We start from the raw sequence: 10,632 nt of genomic DNA on the forward strand, positions 1-10,632 counted from the left end.
AAGAACTATACAAAAAAGATCATGACCCAGATAACCACGATGGTGTGATCACTCACCCAGAGCCTGACATCCTGGAATGTGAAGTCAAGTGGGCCTTAGAAAGCATCACTATGAACAAAGCTAATGGAGGTGATGGAATTCCAGTTGAGCTATTTCAAATCCTAAAAGATGATGCTGTGAAAGTGCTGCACTCAATATGCCAGCAAATTTGGAAAACTCAACAGTGGCCACAGGACTGGAAAAGGTCAGTTTTTATTCCACTCCCAAAGAAAGGCAATGCCAAAGAATGCTCAAACTACCACACAATTGCACTCATCTCACACGGTACCAAAATAATGCTTAAAATTCTCCAAGCTAGGCTTCAACAGTTTGTGACTGGAAAAGTTCATGCTTGATTTAGAAAAGGCAGAGGAACCAGAGATCAAATTGCTAATATCTGTCAGATCATAGGAAAAGCAAGAGAATTTCAGAAAAACATCTACTTCTGCTTCATAGACTATGCTAAAGCCTTAGACTGTGTGGATCACAACAAACTTTGGAAAATTCTTAAAGAGATGAAAATATCAGATTACCTAATCTGCTTCCTGAGAAACTTGTATGCAGGTCAAGAAACAACAATTAGAACTGGACATGGAACAATGGACTGGTTCCAAACTGGGTAAGGAATGTGTCAAGGTTTTATACTGTTACCTTACTTATTAACTTATATACAAAGTACATCATGAGAAATGCTGGACTAGATGAAGTACAAGCTGGAATTAAGATTGCCTGGAGCAATATCAATAACCTCAGATATGTAGACAGCAACACCTTTATGGCAGAAAATAAAGAGTAACAAAAGATCCTCTTGGTGAAAGTGAAAGAAGAGAGTGAAAAAGTTGGCTTAAAGCTCAACATTCAGAAAACTGAGATCATGGTATCTGGTCCCATCACTTCATGGCAAATAGACGGGGAAACAATGGGAACAGTGACAGACTTTATTTTTGAGGGCTCCAAAATCACTGCAGATGGTGACTGAAGCCAGGAAATTAAAAGGCTCCTTGGAAGAAAAGCTATGACCAACCTAGACAGCATATTAAAAAGCAGAGACATTACTTTGCCAACAAAGGTCCGTCTAGTCAAAGCTATGGCTTTTTTAGTAGTCATGTATGGATGTAAGAGTTGGACTATAAAGAAAGCTAAGTGCATTGAAGAATTGATGCTTTTGAACTGCAGTGTTGGAGAAGACTCTTGAGAGTCTCTTGGACTGCAAGGAGATCCAACCAGTCCATCCTAAAGGAAATCAGTCCTGAATATTCACTGGAAGGATTGAAGCTGAAGCTGAAACTCCAATACTTTGTTCACCTGATGCGAAGAACTGACTCATTGGAAAAGATCCTGATGCTGGGAAGGATTGAAGGCAGGAGGAAAAGGGGATGACAGGATGAGATAGTTGATGTCATCACTGACTCAATGGATATGAGTTTGAATAAGCTCTGGAAGTTGGTGACGGACAGGGAAGCCTGGCGTGCTGCAGTCCATGGAGTCGCAGAGTCCATGACTGAGCAACTGAACTGAACTAAATCTCATGTATTTTGCCTGTCACAAACCAGGAAATTTCCTTTCATTTTATGGGTCCTATCACCCTCACCCTATGTGTAAACATATCTGATTTAACTTAATTCTCAAAATCACCATTAAGTGATACATTTCATTGATAAGAAGTAAACTGAAGAATATACCCTAACTATGAGGCTTAGAATTACTCTGTGTAATGAGTCAGAGATTCTGAATATGAATCAACCAATTTGTATTAATAGTACAGGTGGGATTAAGAATCTGTATGTTATGGGCTGTATAAGCTGTCATTGTCGATCTAAGGCCTGCTGGTGTGTTAAGCCCAAGCAAGTGGAGACAGTGCAAGGAAGCAGATGTCAGTCAGGTTTCCTTAACTACCAGTGGTTTGCTTTTCAAAGGCTGATCTTCAGTACATGTTGACAAAAGTGCTCCTGGAGCAAAAGGTGGGGAGTGAGTCATCCTAGGGGCTGGTCAGAGTCCAGAGAAGTAGGATAACCAAGGTCAGAACAGGGTTTCTTCACATGCAAGTTCTCTTTGAAGAACAAAGGGGAAAAAGGAATTTTATTTCTTTCCTTTTCTATGAAGTTGCCCTATAATGAAACTATTCATTTTGCACTCATGACAGCCTAATACTAATAATGAATTGATTTCATGGCGCTTACACAACAATACTGCTGCTGCTGCTGCTGCTGCTGCTGCCGCCGCTGTTAAGTCGCTTCAGTCGTGTCTGACTCTGTGCGACCCCATAGACGACAACCCACCAGACTCCGTTGTCCCTGGGATTCTCCAGGCAAGAACACTGGAATGGGTTGCCATTTCCTTCTCCAATGCATGAAAGTGAAAAGTGAAAGTGAAGTCACTGAGTCGTGTCTAACTCTTAGCGACCCCATGGACTGCAGCCTACCAGGCTCCTCTGTCCATGGGATTTTCCAGTCAAGAGTACTGGAGTGGGGTCCCATTGCCTTTTCCGTACGCAACAATAGACCTCCTAAAATAATTAGGCTTGATTACAACCTTAGAAAGTGTTTAGTCACTAAGTTTGTGACTATGTATGTTTCCTATGCTCAGTTTTTGAAGATCAACCTTAGAAAAGATAGATCTAAGTCACACATCACTTCACGGATAAGTGGCATGCTTTGTGAGCCCTTAAAGTGTCACTGTGTCTACACAGTTCAAATTGCTTTAATCAATTGAATGAAAAGAATGTTCAGTAAAATTTGAGGGGGTTGTATAAGCAAAGCTTTTTGATGTAATACAAAGCTTGATGGGTTATTTTTTTTCTTCGTTTTGAGACCTGGAGAAGAATAGCTCACAATCTGATGAATCACCTGATATCTCTTAGTTCATGCATAATAAAAAACAAAGAACTCAGGACACATGATTTGTGTACAAGAAGTGCTTCTTCAAAACCTACGGGTCTTTAAAGACAGTAAAATAGCTCATGAAAGTATTTTTCTCTGAAGGCGTGAATAAAAAATATGACTTTTATAAAGGAGATGATTTTAATATCTGAGGGACACATGAAACAAGGTGCCCTAGAATCCATTCACATTCGAAGGGAAGGTAATGTTATTTGGAAATTACAGTGTTCTAAAATGAAGCAAATTTGTGGAAAACAAGCACTATTCGTTTCCTTGGAAGGCCTTTGGGAAAATATGTCTCCAAGTGATCGTGTGGAGCCAGTATTTCAGAGACAACATAGGAACCACATGTCCTATTGCTTGCATGTCCAGTGATGCTTAGCGTGGGTGTTCACTGAGCCTGACAACCAGATTGTCCTTAAAAGCAGCTGATCTCATTCCCTGTGGGCGCCGAGTTGCTTCTTCCTGAAGTTGTGGATGAGTCCAGAAGCTCTGGTGGGTGCCTGCCTGCAGGACCCCTAGAGCTCCCTCGGACCCACGCCACCTTCAGGCACCACAACAGCCTCTGCTATCAGCCTGCTCCAAGAATGCGGATGCAGCCGTTAGCCTGTGCTCTTAAGCCTCTTGTGGTTAACATGAATAGCATTCTTTCAATTGCTGCAGATATGAAATATTCTCCGTCTTCAAGTCAACAATTAAAAATTCAGGGTCATATTTTTGCAGGAGATGTTGGAAATGTTTGAGTTGGGGGGGGGAAACATTTTAAACTTGAGTGGTATGTATATTTATTCTGTGTCTACGTGTTGCAAATGAAGTCGAGATTTTTCAGTTATTCAGGTTTTATTAGGAGAGGGAAAGTCAAGACAGATGGTAGGCTCACCAAATAAAATATTTTTTATTACATTACTGAATACTTAACAAATAGTTATTTTTGTGAGTGGAAAAATGGACTGAATGAACTTCTCTGCCCCTTAGTTCTCTCATCTGTAAAGTGGGGATAATAATATATGCACTGCAGATTTAACAAACCCCTCTGTCAGTTTTAATCTCTGTAAAATGGGGATAATAATACCACCTGTGTAGCCTAGTCCCACCTTATTTTTCCTTAGGAATTTAGAAACATAGCCAAAAGGAAGTCTGCTAACATTCTCTGCAGATTTGTTTGCTTTGAAGCCTTTTCTTTCATTTTTTTTTTTTCTTTTTAAGTTAAAAAAATTCTCAATCTCCACTTCCACCTTCTCTTACTTCCCTGGAGCACTTCGCTCACCCTCCCTTTTCTTAGGTTCTTAATAGTGTCTCCCAGCCTCCTGCTCCTTCCTATAGTCTTCTCTTTCCCCTGAAATGACCCTCTTCCTCAGTCAAATGATCCACCTCTGCTCCTTTCAAGGTCAGTTCTAGCGTCCTTTGGAGCCCCCTCAGCTGTATGCATCTCCTCCACCCCCTGCTGACCTCAGGGGTCTTCCCAGTATTCTCTACTACAGTTGTGGCTCTTGTCATGCTAAAACAATAACTGCTGATTTACAAGCTTGACTCAACCATGCTTAGAATACTGTATATATGCTGATTCTGTGGGTTCTGGCAGAGTGCCCAACACATAGGGCTTATTAAACACCCATTGAAGCGATCAGTCAAATGAATAAAATAAGTCTAGTATTTTGCACATCATCTAATTACCTGCCTCTTCTGATTCCCTTTTTAATGATCGCTCCCCAGAGAACAAAGACAGAGGAGACATATCCATTTACCTAATACCTCTTTGTTCAATAACAAGGTGGAATAGCTGCCCTGCAGGCACCTTGTTTGTGTCCCTGGTGTACTGAGCTCCCTGCTACTGTGGGGTTTTTTGCTGTTGTTGTTGTAATATACATAAGTAACAAGAATTATTTGCTAATATAGCCATTGCGAGCCATTTCATGTGTTGATTCATGTGTTAAGATAAGCAACACTACATTTGTCCGAGAAGATATACCTATTTCCTTTAGGGAGATGAATAGTGGTCCAAGTTAGTTTGGCCACCAAAATGTTCTTTTACGGGATACAGGATGGGGAGAATATTAACCACATACCAGTAGCAAAGTTTTGACAAGTCGGTGCAGAACCCAAGAGGTTGTGACACGGTATGTTCTGTTTTTCCTGGAAGGGCTCCAGTTTATATGGCTTGTTGGAATATAATTATTTGTAGCACTCTGTTTCTGTCTTAACATGTGTCCTAGGTTGAAAAGTAATGGTCACCAGATTGAGAGGGGAAAAATGATGGTGGCTCACACACGCAAGGATCCATCTGCTGTTGCGTGTTCCATATGTTCCCTTCATCTTATTTCTTATCCTCTGTCCTCCAAGGAAGAGCAATCTCCCCCCTGGTGGCTGCACTAACCAGACCATTTTGCATCTCACTCTTAAATGGTCAACAATCACTTCTTCTAGTATTTCTTTTATTAGACAACTTTGAATAAATTATTAATTTATTAATTTCTTTAATTAAATTAAAATTAATTATTATTAATTTTTGCTTTAATTATTGCTTTAATTAAATTGTCCAAGTAAAACTCAAGGTAATTTGGCTGAAATGTAACAATGGGAATTGTCTGTTCTTGCATTTGGTCATTTGGTTCAGACTTATAGCTGAAGTGGAGGCATATAGAATCTTCTCCATAGGCCATTCTTCCTTGATCTCTCAAAATGGTAAGATCTTAAATGGTAAGATTTAAAAATGGTAATCTCTTAAATTCAGAAGAAAAAATGGGTGCAGAATCAGGATAGGCACAGAGGACAGCACAGGATAATTATTTCCAGATGGCCACTCTTGGCCAAATTACCAGCTAGGTGTTCCTGGTTTAAAGGAAGAGCTCATTGTGGCTGACCTTGAACATGGTTGGGGTTAAGACTGGGGAAAGGATAGCCATTGGTGGCCATGAGTTCATCAGTGAAATCAAGCCATTTGGTGTCAGGGCATGTGTAAAAAACCTTCTGGGAAAATCAGAAAGTTCAGAATGCAGAGTTTCCCTGTTTCAAGGGCAAACAGTCTGTCATCAAAATTAAAATTCAGAGGTTTTCATTAGGCAGCTGGGAAGTCTGGTAAATGAAGGGAGAAAACACAGTGGCAGAAGCAGTTTAGATAAATTTTGAGGTGTCTCAAACATGTGAAGAAGCAGAATCAAAGTGTTCTAAGAAAGAAGAAATTTCTCCCCCTTTCTCCCTTCTTTGTTCTGAGTTTAAGCCCGCATCTGAAGTTCTTTAAACCATCATGAATGCATGTGTGTGCTGTCTCTCCAGTCCTGTCCAACTCTTCGCAACTTCTCTTCATGGGATTCTCCAGGTAAGAATACTAGAAGAGGTTGCCATGCCCTCTTCCAGGGGGTCTTCCCAACCCAGGGACTGAACTTGTGTCTCCTGCATTGCAGGTGGTTTCCTTACTGCTGAGCCACTGGGGAAGCCTCCAAACCAGCATGAATAACCTTTCCTTATTTTCAGTGGGACACATATCCAACATTTTACTTACATCCTTGAATTTAGCTTCTTTTTTTTTTTTTTTTTAAACATTTGAACACATTTACTTGCTATTGAACATATCAGGCTAAAGACCTACAGCCTCCAAATACCTGACGATTTCATTTGACTTGATCATATTATCATCACCTTCCCCATTTCCACTCATATTTATGCAGTGTGCTTGTGTGTTAGTCATGTCTGACTCTGTGTGACCCCATGGACCATACACCACCAGGCTCCTCTGTCCATGGAATTCTCCAGGCAAGAATACTGGAGTGGGTTGCCATTCCCATCTGCAGGGGATCTTCCTGACCCAGGGACTGAACCTGCGTCTCCTGCATTGCAGGTAGATTCTTTATCAAATAGTAAAACCAAAATTCAGTGACATATTACATAATTACATGATCAGCCAAAACTGAACTTTTTCCTAGGCCAATGATAAAAACTTTTATGTAATAGCTCAAAATGTATGTTTGATGGTGGATGAATGGAAGTCCATATTTAGCATAATAAAGGCTGGTTATCCATTCCCAGGTGGTACGGTGGTAAAGAATCCACTGCCAATGCAGGAGACATGGATGAGATACCACCTCACACCAGCCAGAAGGTCAGCATCAAAAAATCTGCATACAAGAAATGCAGGAAAGGATGTGGAGAAAAGGGAACCCTCCTACACTATTGGTGGAAATGTAAATTGATACAGCCACTATGGAGAACAATATGGAAGTTCCTTGAAAAACTAAAATTAGAGCTATCTTATGATCGAGCAATCCCAATCCTGGGCATATGTCCAGAAAAAAACAAAAAACAAAAAACAAACATCAAACATGGTTTGAAAGGATACATGCACTCCAATGTTTACAATAGCCAAGATATGGAAGCAACTTAAGTGTCCATTGACAGAGGATAAAGAAGATGTAACATACACACGCAGTTGACTACTGCTAAGTCGCTTCAGCCGCGTCCGACTCTGTGCGACCCCATAGATGGCAGCCCACCAGGCTCCCCCATCCCTGGGATTCTCCAGGCAAGAACACTGGAGTGGGTTGCCATTTCCTTCTCCAATGCATGAAAGTGAAAAGTGAAAGTGAAGTCGCTCAGTCGTGTTCGACTCTTCGCGACCCCATGGACTGCAGCCTACCAGGCTCCTCTGCCCATGGGATTTTCCAGGCAAGAGTACTGGAGTGGGGTGCCATTGTCTTCCAGTTGACTACTACTCAGCCATTACAAAGAATGAAATAAGGCTATTTGTAGCAACATGGATGGACCTGGAGATTATTATACCAAGTGAAATAAGTCAGACAAAGAGAAATATCATATGGTACCTTTTATATGCAGATTTTTTAAAAAATGATACAAATGAACTTATTTACAAAACAGACTCACAAACTTAGAGAATGAACTTATGGTGTCCTGGGGGGAAGGGTGGGGAGGAGGGATATACTGGGAGTTTGAGACTGACACGTATACACTGCTATATTTTAAATAAAATGCCTTTACATGAAAAGTAAATAAATAAATGAAATGAGGAAAATAATAGTAACATATTAATGAATTTCATTGAGTATTAAATGAGTTCGTTGAAGGACTTTCCCAGTGCCAGTGGCTAAGAATTTGCCTTGCCAGGCAGGGTGCGTAAGTTTGATCCTTGGTAGGGGAATTAAGATCCCACATGTCACATAGTGCAGCCAAAAAATTAAAATAAAATATGAAAGGGATCATTAATGTAAAGTACTTATAATTATTATTGGCATAATAAATTTTATTATAATACTAAACTTTTAATTATATCACTTTTTTATGTAATAAAATTATCAGTTATTATACGGATCTGCAATGATAGTTTCCCTTCAAAAGGGAAACATAACAAAACAAAGTAGAAAACAGTGAACTGTGTTTCACAGAATAATTAAACCATCCTTGTGCTTTCTTTCAGCTTTCTCTTTCTCCACAGTGCCCAAGTCAAATTCAGTTCAGTTCAGTAGCTCAGTCGTGTCTGACTCTTTGCGACCCCATGAATCGCAGCACGCCAGGCCTCCCTGTCCATCACCAACTCCCAGAGTTCACTCAGACTCACATCCATCGTCAGTGATGCCATTCAGCCATCTCATCCTCTGTCGTCCCCTTCTTCTCCTGCCCCCAATCCCTCCCAGCATCAAAGTCTTTTCCAATGAGTCAACTCTTTGCATGAGGTGGCCAAAGTACTGGAGTTTCAGCTTTAGCATCATTCCTTCCAAAGAAATCCCAAATGTCCATATTCCTCAAATTTCTTAAGCCATCATCTCCCCTTTCCAAAATGTGGTCTAACTTACCAATCACCTACTTCACAGAGAAGGTGAACGTGGCAAGATGGGTTCTCCACCAACTGCTGCCCACCCGTCTAGGGTTTCACTGGAACCACTCTATCGTTTCTTTCTCCCTCTAATTACAATGAAAAGGATGCCCCTTGTCCCATCTAAGATGGATATCTTTTTGCACTCTTTCTTGCCTTCATACAAAAACCCTGCCCCTCTTATTTCCTCCTTCACTTTATTGAAGCTCTTCACTGTACCATTAGAGCGCTTGATAGACCTTTCTTCAGGTCTGCAGCAATACCCTGCAGGAAAGGGACAAGCCTAGCGTGTGTGTGAGTGCTAAGTCGCTTCAGTCCTGTCTGACTCTTTGAGACTCTGTGGACTGTAGCCTGCCAGGCTCCTCTGTCTGTGGGATTCTCCAGGCAAGAATATAAGAGTGGGTTGCTGTGCCCTCCTCCAGGGGATCTTCCTGACCCAGGGATTGAACCCTCGTCTCTTATGCCTCCTGCATTAGCAGGCAGGTTCTTTACCATTAACACCACCCAACAAGCCTAGGCTGCATGGCTAAAAGATTAGCTGTTGTGTGCCTACTCTGTCATTCAATGTGCTCATCAGGGGACATATGGTTAACAAATGCCTGCTGACATGGATCTTATATTTTTTACTCATACAGAAAATAAGCTTTTAGAAAAAAAATTACCAGAAGAAAGTTAGATAATGGCAAGTTGTTTAAACAAATACAGCAGAATAAGGGAATAGGAAATATATACTTTCGTTTAAAGACGATCAGGACATCTGAGGGAAAGTTCCCGGGCAGAGATTTCAGCATGCCTTGAGGCAGAAGCGTGCCTGGTATTCCAAGGAAGGACAAGTTAGGTAGCCAGTGTGACTTCTGGGCTCAGTGAGATGGGGAAAGGTGGGAACAGAAGAGGTAGACTAGATATATGAGATATTGTAAGCAAAGTTGTATTAGAAGAGAGTCATGATCTCTGCCAAGAAGAAGGTGGTGAAATGATTGGACCGTCTAACAGCTGGTAGTGGACGTGGTGAGAAGTTTTCAAATTGGGATGTATTTTAAAGGTTGTTGTTGTTTAATGGCTAAGTCACGTCTGATTCTTTTACGATTCCATGGACTGTAGCCTGCCAGGCTCCTATGTCCATGGGATTTCCCAAGCAAGAATACTGGAGTGGATTGCCATTCCGTTCTCCAGGGGATCTTCCTGACCCAGGGATTGAACCCACATCTCCTGTATGGGCAGGCAGATTCTTTACCACTGAGCCACTAGGGAAGGTAGAACTGACAATCTGATGAATTAGGTGTCAAATGTAAGAGAAAAAGAAGAGTTAAGGAGACATATTGCCAGGAGGTCCACCAATCTAATTTGGAATCTTGCAAGGGTAGGAATGTCTCCATCTCAAGGGGAGGTTGGTGACGATCGAGATTAGTGATGACAGACACAGGGAGCTGGGAAAATTTTGAAGCCAATGAAAGAGAGACCAGGCTTCTTCCAAGCTCCTCCTGCTAAGCATTCTTTGCTAGGCAGAGGGGACAGTCCTGCTGTGAAGATGCAGATATGGAGTAGCTTAAAGATAAGACATATTTTTAGGACCTCCATCCATAAAAGTAATTTTTCAAATTGTCTCAAAGCACAGGTCAAGAATACGGTTGCAGGCATTAAATGAGAGACTATCCCATGGGAAAAGAAGAGAAATATGCTTCTAGAAGATAGAATTGCCTGGATTCATATAGCTATGACCTGACAAGGGAGTTGGCTTTAGTCCTAGCCCATGGAATTGATCACAAGCACATAAACCCAAAGCAAATAGACCAGCAGCCTACTAAATTTTTAAGTGAGCTGTACTGCCAAAAAACCCCTTTGACTGGCCAAAAGAGCCTGTATTTCTGAAACCGTAAGATAATCCCAAGGGTC

General features: G+C 41.2%; 1 long non-coding RNA gene across 1 annotated transcript; it reads left to right on the top strand.

Annotated features, from left to right (window-relative positions):
* Window positions 1–5,451: 5,451 nt before the first annotated feature.
* On the top strand, window positions 5,452–7,941 carry LOC138415869 (uncharacterized). The gene is made up of 2 exons (XR_011247430.1): window positions 5,452–6,234; window positions 6,942–7,941. It is a non-coding gene; the product is annotated as an uncharacterized lncRNA (long non-coding RNA).
* The last annotated feature ends 2,691 nt before the right edge of the window (window positions 7,942–10,632 follow it).

This window comes from Ovis canadensis, chromosome 12 (genome assembly GCF_042477335.2).
Source record: "Ovis canadensis isolate MfBH-ARS-UI-01 breed Bighorn chromosome 12, ARS-UI_OviCan_v2, whole genome shotgun sequence".
NCBI classification, from domain to species: Eukaryota; Metazoa; Chordata; class Mammalia; order Artiodactyla; family Bovidae; genus Ovis; species Ovis canadensis.